This window comes from Rhamphochromis longiceps, linkage group LG12 (genome assembly GCF_057381845.1).
Source record: "Rhamphochromis longiceps isolate RC_006_pf linkage group LG12, R_longiceps_female_GT1.1, whole genome shotgun sequence".
In the NCBI taxonomy this organism is placed as follows: Eukaryota; Metazoa; Chordata; class Actinopteri; order Cichliformes; family Cichlidae; genus Rhamphochromis; species Rhamphochromis longiceps.
This window is the reverse complement of record NC_140568.1, coordinates 13830582-13843486: the sequence shown is the minus strand read 5'-3', so window position 1 is coordinate 13843486 and position 12905 is coordinate 13830582. Positions and strand designations below refer to the sequence as shown.

General features: G+C 39.2%; 1 long non-coding RNA gene across 1 annotated transcript in view; it reads left to right on the top strand.

Moving 5' to 3' along the window:
• Window positions 1-8795: 8795 nt before the first annotated feature.
• The window catches only part of LOC146657044 (uncharacterized), a 51298-nt gene continuing 47188 nt past the window's right edge, over window positions 8796-12905 (top strand). The window contains exon 1 of the long non-coding RNA XR_014914007.1: window positions 8796-8918. This is a non-coding gene — a long non-coding RNA (uncharacterized LOC146657044). The remainder of the gene's footprint in view (window positions 8919-12905) is intronic.

Sequence of the window (12905 nt, the reverse complement as noted above, 5' to 3'; positions counted from 1 at the left end):
TTCATTCATTTTTAAAAAATGTCAACAGCTGTCGTTTACAGATTCATTGTTTACTATATGCTATATATATATATATGAACATGAACAAAACTGAAAACACTGGGTCACCGACCCAGGAACCCTGACAATATGTATTTTACCTGGTTAATGTGTGTGGCGGGGCGTGGTCTGCAGCGCCGCTGCAGGGGAGGCGGACGCACCTGAGCGGCACCCGCGATCACGCCTCGGCGCCTTAACGTCTGTGCTCTCTATGCTGTTGTGTTGGTATGTGTCGGGCTGTGAGCTTTAACACCGGCTGTATGCATACAGCAACCGTGTGTGAAAAGTGGTCAATAAAGAGAAGCTGTAAAGCGTGTTCATGGAAACATCGTTGGGTCTGCCGTGATATGTTTACAATGGGACTTCTGCTCCTGAATCTCTGCGCACAGCGTCTGCAAATCGGAGCTGTATGAAGTCACTTTCATCTTTACGCAGGACTGTAAGCTGTCATCTGTGAGGCGTGAGCGGTGTTTGTTTTTAACATAGTTCACGGTGGAGCTGCTGACATAATGTGGATCCGAAGATTGATAATTAGCCTACCTGGGGTTGAAAGTCTCGATAAATGCACGGCGTTTCGGCGGGTATATCGGCTTCCGCAAGTGTGACGCTTATTTTGAGCGTTCAAAAACTAATAGAATATAATTTTATATTTATATTTCAATATCACAGTAATCTTCCAATTTAGAACTACAAGTTAAAAAAGAACTAACATAAATAAAATACACTTCAGCTAATTACTTAAAAAAATAATTTATTTTCCCAAACCACGCAGAGCTGCACTAAAAGGACTAAAGAGCCGCAGGTTGCTGACCCCTGCACTAACCTATTCAGCTGCTTGTGAATGCAAATATCTAATCAGCCAATCACATGCTAGAAAAAAAAAAGGGTGATTTAAGTGACTTTGAAGGCAGCATTGCTGTTGGTGACAGATGGGCTGTTTTACGTTTTTCAGACACTCCTGATCTTCTCAAATTTTCTCAGGAATTTACAGAGAACAGTCCAAACTGAAAAGCGAAATAAACATTTCCCTGGGTAAAAATGCCTTGTTGATTGCAGAAGTCAGAGGGGCGTGGCCATGCTGAAGGCAAGAGGAATTCTAAGCCAGTTTCTCAACCCAGCCCATCTGATATCAGTAACCACAACACATTCAAAGTCAATTAAAAGTCGCCTTTCTTGCCCGTTCCGATGCTCGCTTTCAACTTTGAAATGAGACCACTTGGACAACAGTAATGATAAATAATTGCAAATAGAGCACGTTTACAGAATTTAATGTCATTTTTATAGAGCACCTCTTATTTTAAGAAAAGATGGGCGAGACGATTTTTGAAACTAACTGCAAATTAAGCACACAATATTTAATATCTGTATTTTACCATTTTGATAAGACATATTTCAGTACTCCAAAACACTTTTATTAGACTGCCAACATGCTTACAAGCAGTAAATCCAGGTTAGTGGATCATAATTAAACATAACTCTGTGGCAAACGCAGAGTTCAGCAGGCCATCAAGGAAGAAGTGACGTGCATTTCTGCAGTGTAAAGATTCACAAATGATTTTCTCCTTAATCTACAGTCACACAAAGCGCCAGGAAAATCTTTGGTGATGTTCTCAGATGATTCTGACGCTTATCACCCAGTTCCTCGTGATGTCCTCCACACCATCAACCCTCTGTCCTCCTCACAGTTTCTTCCTCAGCTTGCCTTTCTTATGGCCACCCCTTCCAAAACCTGACTTTTTAACTTCTCCGAGCCACTTTTTGTTCTTGGAGCGGAGCTTCCTCATCCCCCCGCCCTGCAGGAACTGGTGCTTCTGCTTTTTCTTGCGCTGCTTCATGATCTGATCCTTTGTTTTCAGCTCCGAGCGTGCTTTGTGGTCACCGGAGCTCTGTACGTTTGGACCTCGTCGGCCACGGCCACGACCTGGGAGAGGCACGACACAACAAAGAGGTTGGAGGTTATAGCTCGCAAGGCTGGAAGAGGGACTTGAAGTATTTACCTTTAGAGTTGAGTTAAAACATGGTGGCTGATGGTCTATATTTAACATGTTTGTGCTATTCATTTTGATGCCTTCCTACCTCTTGCTGGCTTCCTGCCTCCTCCGCCTGTTTCTCCATCTGATCCAGATCCTGTATCATCAATCTTGTATTTTTTCCTTCACTCCTCATAACTGACATGTTGTCAAGTGATACAACATCTTCACAGTACAGCTTAATATTGTCATAGGAGTAGAGAAGAGGGTCATTGAGAGCAGCACACAGAGAAGCTTTTTGTTGGAAGGATACAAGTTCTTCCTGTTCTTCTTGTTACTGATAACCTGACCGCTGTCTGTTTTGATCTTCTTCTTCTGGTCTTCTTTTCCCGTTTCTCTCACAAAACGCTTCCTCTTACGGTCCCTAAAAAAAGAAGGGGGAAAAAAGACTTTAAATTATAGTTTGAAATGACCATTTGGTGGATACTGAGTCAAACATAGGGAAATTTGTACCATTTCATCATTTTCTTCTGCTGGTTAAGGCGATCGCCTTCATCTCCCATGAGATCAAGGACAGCTGAAGAGGCCTGCTGTTCAAAAGCACTGCCCTCTCCACCGAGACTCAACCTGTCGACGCATAACACAGGACAAAACAGCATAAAACACAAAGCCATTCACATTTTTTAAAGAAACAGATGCAACAGTTTAATGCCTCACCCTCTCTCAGAGTCAAAGTCTTTAGGTCTGTAAGGGATATAATACTCTTCATCTTTGCCTGACTGCCTCTTTTTCTTGGTCTTTGGTCGCTCTTCGCCATCTTCCTGCTGACCTCTTCTTTTACCACCTACCACCTCTGAAAACACCCCCTGGTGGAAATAGAAAGAATTACATGGTACAAAGTGACAAAGCATGATACAGAGATCCTACTATCTTCCTCTTCTAGTTTGTATACAACATCATCTACATCAAAACTGCACTTTATTTTGCTTCTTCTTCATCAGACAGCACAAACAACTTTCTCATTTTGACTCAAATATTGGTTTTGAATGAAAATGATGAAACAATCCTGGGTGTTTATTCAACTTGTGAGCAGGTTTTCTAATCCACCGTACTATTATTATTGACACTAGTACATGTTCGTGCTGCTGGCAAACTAATACACTCAAGAACATATAGCAAAGCAAAAAAGTGAAAAGTAGGTCTTGCCTACATAAATAAACATAAGACAGTTGTGAAACTTTGACATAGTAACATCTGCAGTAATATTTACACCTGTGATGACATCTCACCAGCATTAGCCTTATTTTGAAACCAAGATTGTTTACACAGAGTTTGTAATTGCAGAGAAATGCTCCATTTATTTTGGTCATTTCATTTTTGAGCAGGAAGCTCACCTTTCTTGTTATAGCCTTTAGACGAATAGAGAGTTTTGCAATTAAATACATATTCTTTAAATAATGTTCCCTCTTATAAAAAGTAGGATAATTTAAAAAAAAATTTTAAAAAATGTATTATACCTCTATTACTTAGAAAAAAACCTGTTTTTTTTCTGTTGTCTGTTATATAACGTTAGTGATGCTCGTTTCAATTCATTTCTTAATCAGCTAAACAGGTCAGTTAAGAAACAGTCAAATATTAAGTTAAATTTGAAAACGGTTTAAAAAAAAATATCCCCATTCCAAAATGTCACATGACAATCTCATTGGCTCACGGAGTTATGATGTCACTACACGATCCTTTGAAGTTTTTCCTTAAACAGGGGTGACACACAGCAGTTTTTTAGTTCGTGTCTTCGCAGCATTTGTGTTTGCAGCCTTCACACGTTCACCACAGAAACTTTTGGAAACCTTTTCAGAGTTGTCGTGTACAACCTTCAACATGTATCCAACAAGACACCAACCAAGGCAAAAAGATTACGCCGCTTCTCCTTCCTGTCGTGGCCGGCCAATTTCCCCAAATGACCTCTTAGCCGTCCAAAGGGCATTACATGACAGTAAGAAGGAAAACTACCATCTCCAGAATAAAATTCAACAGATTGAAGAAGAGAAACTTCAACTGGAGGAGAAGTGTAGACAGATGGAAGCGCAAAATAAGAACCTGGAAGAAAGACAAAAACGCCAGCCCGACATAAATATTATTAATGAGGGTTGGGGAATCAAGTTTGGACAAGCCCGAGAGCAGATTGTCTTCCTAATTAAGGAAAACAAGCAAAAGAGCGTGGAACTAAAGGAGATGTCCAACCAGCTTAAAGACAGCAAAGCTACTGTTGAGAAGACAGAATGGGATCTCCAATATATGGACCAAATGAATCGGCTGCTCCAAACAAACTTCGATGAAGCTGTGAAAAAAAATGAAGAAATCCTCCAACAGAAGGAAGAACAGGAGAAAAAGCAAAGAGACATGGAGCACAAACTCAAAGTCACGGAGGAAAAATACAGAATGCTGAAAGAGAAGGTGGATGATACTCTGCGCCAAAATAAAGACCTTCTTCACGAGAAAAAGCAACTAGAAGGGGAAAAAGAAAAACTGGACAAACAATGCTCGCACATGCAGAAAAGGATGGAGCAAATGGCGAGAAACAACTCCGAGCTCACTAAGGGGATATTGTTGGAATACAACAACTTGAAGCGCAAACACACTGAAATGCAGGCGCAAAAGCAAGAACAAGACAACATACATGACGACCTGCAGCGTACGCTCCAAGATATCCACAAAAGAAATGAGGAGCTACAAGACATGTACAAAGAAGTACAACAAAGAAACGCAGACATGCACAAGGACAAGATAATGCAGGAGGAAACATCCAAAGAGCTCAGGGAAAAGCTTGAAGAAAAACAAGCAACGTTGGAAGAGGTGGAGAAAACGTGCAAGAAGCTTGAGAAACAAAACAAAGAAACCATCGATGAGTTGAGAACCCTCATCCTGGAAAAAAAAGCTCTTGTAGAAAACTGCATGAAAAAGAAGAACAAACGCTTCCGCTGGCCCTGGAGGAGGAACTCTACTGCTTCCTCAGCAGGTGTAGCCTCGTCTTGCTCCACCTCTGTTCACCTCCCCAACCAGTCCCGGCAGTTGACTGTCCCCTCCTGAGCCTGGTTCTGCCGGAGGTTTCTGCCCGTTTAAAGGCAGTTTTTCCTCCCCACTGTCGCCTAGTGCGTGCTCAGAGGGGATTGTTGGGGTTTTCTCTCCTCTACCTTGTTTCATTATTTACTTAACTTTTTGTGCTTACTTCATTTTACCTTGTTTCATTATTTACTTAACGTTTTGTTCTTACTTCATTTTACCTTGTTTCATTATTTACTTGTTAACGTTTTGTTCTTACTTCATTTTACCTTGTTTCATTATTTACTTGTTAACGTTTTGTTCTTACTTCATTTTACCTTGTTTCATTATTTACTTGTTGACGTTTTGTTCTTACTTCATTTTACCTTGTTTCATTATTTACTTGTTGACGTTTTGTTCTTACTTCATTTTACCTTGTTTCATTATTTACTTGTTAACGTTTTGTTCTTACTTCATTTTACCTTGTTTCATTATTTACTTAACGTTTTGTTCTTACTTCATTTTACCTTGTTTCATTATTTACTTAACGTTTTGTTCTTACTTCATTTTACCTTGTTTCATTATTTACTTGTTAACGTTTTGTTCTTACTTCATTTTACCTTGTTTCATTATTTACTTGTTAACGTTTTGTTCTTACTTCATTTTACCTTGTTTCATTATTTACTTGTTGACGTTTTGTTCTTACTTCATTTTACCTTGTTTCATTATTTACTTGTTTAACTTTTTCTTTTTCAACTTATTCATAAAACAATAAACCAATTGAATTTATCCTTTGAGTATTTTTCATCTTTTCATCTATAACTTTTTCAAACATTCATATCTGTCGTTTATCTTCTTCTTGAAACCTCATAAATGGTGAAGGAAAAATCCTGGAACATGGTTTGAAACACTGAAATTGTTTCAGCTGAAACCGGCAAAGTCATACGTGTGTGTGTGTGTGTGTGTGTGTGTGTGTGTGTGTGTGTGTGTGTGTGTGTGTGTGTGTGTGTGTGTGTGTTACTCTGTACATGAAACAACTTTGTAGAAAACCATTTTCCTGTCGAAACATTAGCAAACACAAACAAAGTGTTATTAACAAACGAATTACTAATATCCCTCTCTATGATAGTGATTTATTTTCTTACGGGATTAAAACTGTAAATTTTACCAAACTAAAGAAAGTAATACAAAGTAATAAAACTTTTTATCATTTAGTTAAGATCCAACATCCATTCTTTTCATAGTTGGTTGCTACCACCAGAGGGCGACATGGAGTACTTTTACCCATGTAGAGAAACATAAACGCTCATATATTACACACGCACCAACATTTTACTGTCTATTACTACATCAGTCTGTTTACATTAAACTGATATTGATAAATAAACTCACAAATATAGCTTCATGAATTTGGTAACGTCCTGTAAGTCATATCGTCAAATGCTTTTGTTCCAAAATAAAAAGGCTGTTGAAATAATGATTGGTGTGGTTTTTACAGGTGAATGAGCAGCAGAATAACTACAGAGAATCTGTGAATACATGAATGACCTTTTGTAATATGCCTTTAGCCTATTAGTGCCCTGAAAGAGTGGAGATTTTACCTATTTTAGCAAAATGATCTACAAACTGTATGGGTGAATATAGGAGCTTGTTAACAGGTTAGCATGTCCAACTAACAGACAGGAAAATGAGCTATGTATTTTTTAGATATCATGTTATCAGCTGACCACTGAAAGCTCTTTCTGCATGTATCTTCTACACGTTCTGTCTCTTGTCACGTGTGTGTTTATATTTAAATCATGTATGTTGATTATTTAAATATGCTTTTTCATTCATTTTTAAAAAATGTCAACAGCTGTCGTTTACAGATTCATTGTTTACTATATGCTATATATATATATATGAACATGAACAAAACTGAAAACACTGGGTCACCGACCCAGGAACCCTGACAATATGTATTTTACCTGGTTAATGTGTGTGGCGGGGCGTGGTCTGCAGCGCCGCTGCAGGGGAGGCGGACGCACCTGAGCGGCACCCGCGATCACGCCTCGGCGCCTTAACGTCTGTGCTCTCTATGCTGTTGTGTTGGTATGTGTCGGGCTGTGAGCTTTAACACCGGCTGTATGCATACAGCAACCGTGTGTGAAAAGTGGTCAATAAAGAGAAGCTGTAAAGCGTGTTCATGGAAACATCGTTGGGTCTGCCGTGATATGTTTACAATGGGACTTCTGCTCCTGAATCTCTGCGCACAGCGTCTGCAAATCGGAGCTGTATGAAGTCACTTTCATCTTTACGCAGGACTGTAAGCTGTCATCTGTGAGGCGTGAGCGGTGTTTGTTTTTAACATAGTTCACGGTGGAGCTGCTGACATAATGTGGATCCGAAGATTGATAATTAGCCTACCTGGGGTTGAAAGTCTCGATAAATGCACGGCGTTTCGGCGGGTATATCGGCTTCCGCAAGTGTGACGCTTATTTTGAGCGTTCAAAAACTAATAGAATATAATTTTATATTTATATTTCAATATCACAGTAATCTTCCAATTTAGAACTACAAGTTAAAAAAGAACTAACATAAATAAAATACACTTCAGCTAATTACTTAAAAAAATAATTTATTTTCCCAAACCACGCAGAGCCGCACTAAAAGGACTAAAGAGCCGCAGGTTGCCGACCCCTGCACTAACCTATTCAGCTGCTTGTGAATGCAAATATCTAATCAGCCAATCACATGCTAAAAAAAAAAAAGGGTGATTTAAGTGACTTTGAAGGCAGCATTGCTGTTGGTGACAGATGGGCTGTTTTACGTTTTTCAGACACTCCTGATCTTCTCAAATTTTCTCAGGAATTTACAGAGAACAGTCCAAACTGAAAAGCGAAATAAACATTTCCCTGGGTAAAAATGCCTTGTTGATTGCAGAAGTCAGAGGGGCGTGGCCATGCTGAAGGCAAGAGGAATTCTAAGCCAGTTTCTCAACCCAGCCCATCTGATATCAGTAACCACAACACATTCAAAGTCAATTAAAAGTCGCCTTTCTTGCCCGTTCCGATGCTCGCTTTCAACTTTGAAATGAGACCACTTGGACAACAGTAATGATAAATAATTGCAAATAGAGCACGTTTACAGAATTTAATGTCATTTTTATAGAGCACCTCTTATTTTAAGAAAAGATGGGCGAGACGATTTTTGAAACTAACTGCAAATTAAGCACACAATATTTAATATCTGTATTTTACCATTTTGATAAGACATATTTCAGTACTCCAAAACACTTTTATTAGACTGCCAACATGCTTACAAGTAGTAAATCCAGGTTAGTGGATCATAATTAAACATAACTCTGTGGCAAACGCAGAGTTCAGCAGGCCATCAAGGAAGAAGTGACGTGCATTTCTGCAGTGTAAAGATTCACAAATGATTTTCTCCTTAATCTACAGTCACACAAAGCGCCAGGAAAATCTTTGGTGATGTTCTCAGATGATTCTGACGCTTATCACCCAGTTCCTCGTGATGTCCTCCACACCATCAACCCTCTGTCCTCCTCACAGTTTCTTCCTCAGCTTGCCTTTCTTATGGCCACCCCTTCCAAAACCTGACTTTTTAACTTCTCCGAGCCACTTTTTGTTCTTGGAGCGGAGCTTCCTCATCCCCCCGCCCTGCAGGAACTGGTGCTTCTGCTTTTTCTTGCGCTGCTTCATGATCTGATCCTTTGTTTTCAGCTCCGAGCGTGCTTTGTGGTCACCGGAGCTCTGTACGTTTGGACCTCGTCGGCCACGGCCACGACCTGGGAGAGGCACGACACAACAAAGAGGTTGGAGGTTATAGCTCGCAAGGCTGGAAGAGGGACTTGAAGTATTTACCTTTAGAGTTGAGTTAAAACATGGTGGCTGATGGTCTATATTTAACATGTTTGTGCTATTCATTTTGATGCCTTCCTACCTCTTGCTGGCTTCCTGCCTCCTCCGCCTGTTTCTCCATCTGATCCAGATCCTGTATCATCAATCTTGTATTTTTTCCTTCACTCCTCATAACTGACATGTTGTCAAGTGATACAACATCTTCACAGTACAGCTTAATATTGTCATAGGAGTAGAGAAGAGGGTCATTGAGAGCAGCACACAGAGAAGCTTTTTGTTGGAAGGATACAAGTTCTTCCTGTTCTTCTTGTTACTGATAACCTGACCGCTGTCTGTTTTGATCTTCTTCTTCTGGTCTTCTTTTCCCGTTTCTCTCACAAAACGCTTCCTCTTACGGTCCCTAAAAAAAGAAGGGGGAAAAAAGACTTTAAATTATAGTTTGAAATGACCATTTGGTGGATACTGAGTCAAACATAGGGAAATTTGTACCATTTCATCATTTTCTTCTGCTGGTTAAGGCGATCGCCTTCATCTCCCATGAGATCAAGGACAGCTGAAGAGGCCTGCTGTTCAAAAGCACTGCCCTCTCCACCGAGACTCAACCTGTCGACGCATAACACAGGACAAAACAGCATAAAACACAAAGCCATTCACATTTTTTAAAGAAACAGATGCAACAGTTTAATGCCTCACCCTCTCTCAGAGTCAAAGTCTTTAGGTCTGTAAGGGATATAATACTCTTCATCTTTGCCTGACTGCCTCTTTTTCTTGGTCTTTGGTCGCTCTTCGCCATCTTCCTGCTGACCTCTTCTTTTACCACCTACCACCTCTGAAAACACCCCCTGGTGGAAATAGAAAGAATTACATGGTACAAAGTGACAAAGCATGATACAGAGATCCTACTATCTTCCTCTTCTAGTTTGTATACAACATCATCTACATCAAAACTGCACTTTATTTTGCTTCTTCTTCATCAGACAGCACAAACAACTTTCTCATTTTGACTCAAATATTGGTTTTGAATGAAAATGATGAAACAATCCTGGGTGTTTATTCAACTTGTGAGCAGGTTTTCTAATCCACCGTACTATTATTATTGACACTAGTACATGTTCGTGCTGCTGGCAAACTAATACACTCAAGAACATATAGCAAAGCAAAAAAGTGAAAAGTAGGTCTTGCCTACATAAATAAACATAAGACAGTTGTGAAACTTTGACATAGTAACATCTGCAGTAATATTTACACCTGTGATGACATCTCACCAGCATTAGCCTTATTTTGAAACCAAGATTGTTTACACAGAGTTTGTAATTGCAGAGAAATGCTCCATTTATTTTGGTCATTTCATTTTTGAGCAGGAAGCTCACCTTTCTTGTTATAGCCTTTAGACGAATAGAGAGTTTTCCAATTAAATACATATTCTTTAAATAATGTTCCCTCTTATAAAAAGTAGGATAATTTAAAAAAAAATTTTAAAAAATGTATTATACCTCTATTACTTAGAAAAAAACCTGTTTTTTTTCTGTTGTCTGTTATATAACGTTAGTGATGCTCGTTTCAATTCATTTCTTAATCAGCTAAACAGGTCAGTTAAGAAACAGTCAAATATTAAGTTAAATTTGAAAACGGTTTAAAAAAAAATATCCCCATTCCAAAATGTCACATGACAATCTCATTGGCTCACGGAGTTATGATGTCACTACACGATCCTTTGAAGTTTTTCCTTAAACAGGGGTGACACACAGCAGTTTTTTAGTTCGTGTCTTCGCAGCATTTGTGTTTGCAGCCTTCACACGTTCACCACAGAAACTTTTGGAAACCTTTTCAGAGTTGTCGTGTACAACCTTCAACATGTATCCAACAAGACACCAACCAAGGCAAAAAGATTACGCCGCTTCTCCTTCCTGTCGTGGCCGGCCAATTTCCCCAAATGACCTCTTAGCCGTCCAAAGGGCATTACATGACAGTAAGAAGGAAAACTACCATCTCCAGAATAAAATTCAACAGATTGAAGAAGAGAAACTTCAACTGGAGGAGAAGTGTAGACAGATGGAAGCGCAAAATAAGAACCTGGAAGAAAGACAAAAACGCCAGCCCGACATAAATATTATTAATGAGGGTTGGGGAATCAAGTTTGGACAAGCCCGAGAGCAGATTGTCTTCCTAATTAAGGAAAACAAGCAAAAGAGCGTGGAACTAAAGGAGATGTCCAACCAGCTTAAAGACAGCAAAGCTACTGTTGAGAAGACAGAATGGGATCTCCAATATATGGACCAAATGAATCGGCTGCTCCAAACAAACTTCGATGAAGCTGTGAAAAAAAATGAAGAAATCCTCCAACAGAAGGAAGAACAGGAGAAAAAGCAAAGAGACATGGAGCACAAACTCAAAGTCACGGAGGAAAAATACAGAATGCTGAAAGAGAAGGTGGATGATACTCTGCGCCAAAATAAAGACCTTCTTCACGAGAAAAAGCAACTAGAAGGGGAAAAAGAAAAACTGGACAAACAATGCTCGCACATGCAGAAAAGGATGGAGCAAATGGCGAGAAACAACTCCGAGCTCACTAAGGGGATATTGTTGGAATACAACAACTTGAAGCGCAAACACACTGAAATGCAGGCGCAAAAGCAAGAACAAGACAACATACATGACGACCTGCAGCGTACGCTCCAAGATATCCACAAAAGAAATGAGGAGCTACAAGACATGTACAAAGAAGTACAACAAAGAAACGCAGACATGCACAAGGACAAGATAATGCAGGAGGAAACATCCAAAGAGCTCAGGGAAAAGCTTGAAGAAAAACAAGCAACGTTGGAAGAGGTGGAGAAAACGTGCAAGAAGCTTGAGAAACAAAACAAAGAAACCATCGATGAGTTGAGAACCCTCATCCTGGAAAAAAAAGCTCTTGTAGAAAACTGCATGAAAAAGAAGAACAAACGCTTCCGCTGGCCCTGGAGGAGGAACTCTACTGCTTCCTCAGCAGGTGTAGCCTCGTCTTGCTCCACCTCTGTTCACCTCCCCAACCAGTCCCGGCAGTTGACTGTCCCCTCCTGAGCCTGGTTCTGCCGGAGGTTTCTGCCCGTTTAAAGGCAGTTTTTCCTCCCCACTGTCGCCTAGTGCGTGCTCAGAGGGGATTGTTGGGGTTTTCTCTCCTCTACCTTGTTTCATTATTTACTTAACTTTTTGTTCTTACTTCATTTTACCTTGTTTCATTATTTACTTAACGTTTTGTTCTTACTTCATTTTACCTTGTTTCATTATTTACTTGTTAACGTTTTGTTCTTACTTCATTTTACCTTGTTTCATTATTTACTTGTTAACGTTTTGTTCTTACTTCATTTTACCTTGTTTCATTATTTACTTGTTGACGTTTTGTTCTTACTTCATTTTACCTTGTTTCATTATTTACTTGTTGACGTTTTGTTCTTACTTCATTTTACCTTGTTTCATTATTTACTTGTTTAACTTTTTCTTTTTCAACTTATTCATAAAACAATAAACCAATTGAATTTATCCTTTGAGTATTTTTCATCTTTTCATCTATAACTTTTTCAAACATTCATATCTGTCGTTTATCTTCTTCTTGAAACCTCATAAATGGTGAAGGAAAAATCCTGGAACATGGTTTGAAACACTGAAATTGTTTCAGCTGAAACCGGCAAAGTCATACGTGTGTGTGTGTGTGTGTGTGTGTGTGTGTGTGTGTGTGTGTGTGTGTGTGTGTGTGTGTGTGTGTGTGTGTGTGTGTGTGTTACTCTGTACATGAAACAACTTTGTAGAAAACCATTTTCCTGTCGAAACATTAGCAAACACAAACAAAGTGTTATTAACAAACGAATTACTAATATCCCTCTCTATGATAGTGATTTATTTTCTTACGGGATTAAAACTGTAAATTTTACCAAACTAAAGAAAGTAATACAAAGTAATAAAACTTTTTATCATTTAGTTAAGATCCAACATCCATTCTTTTCATAGTTGGTTGCTA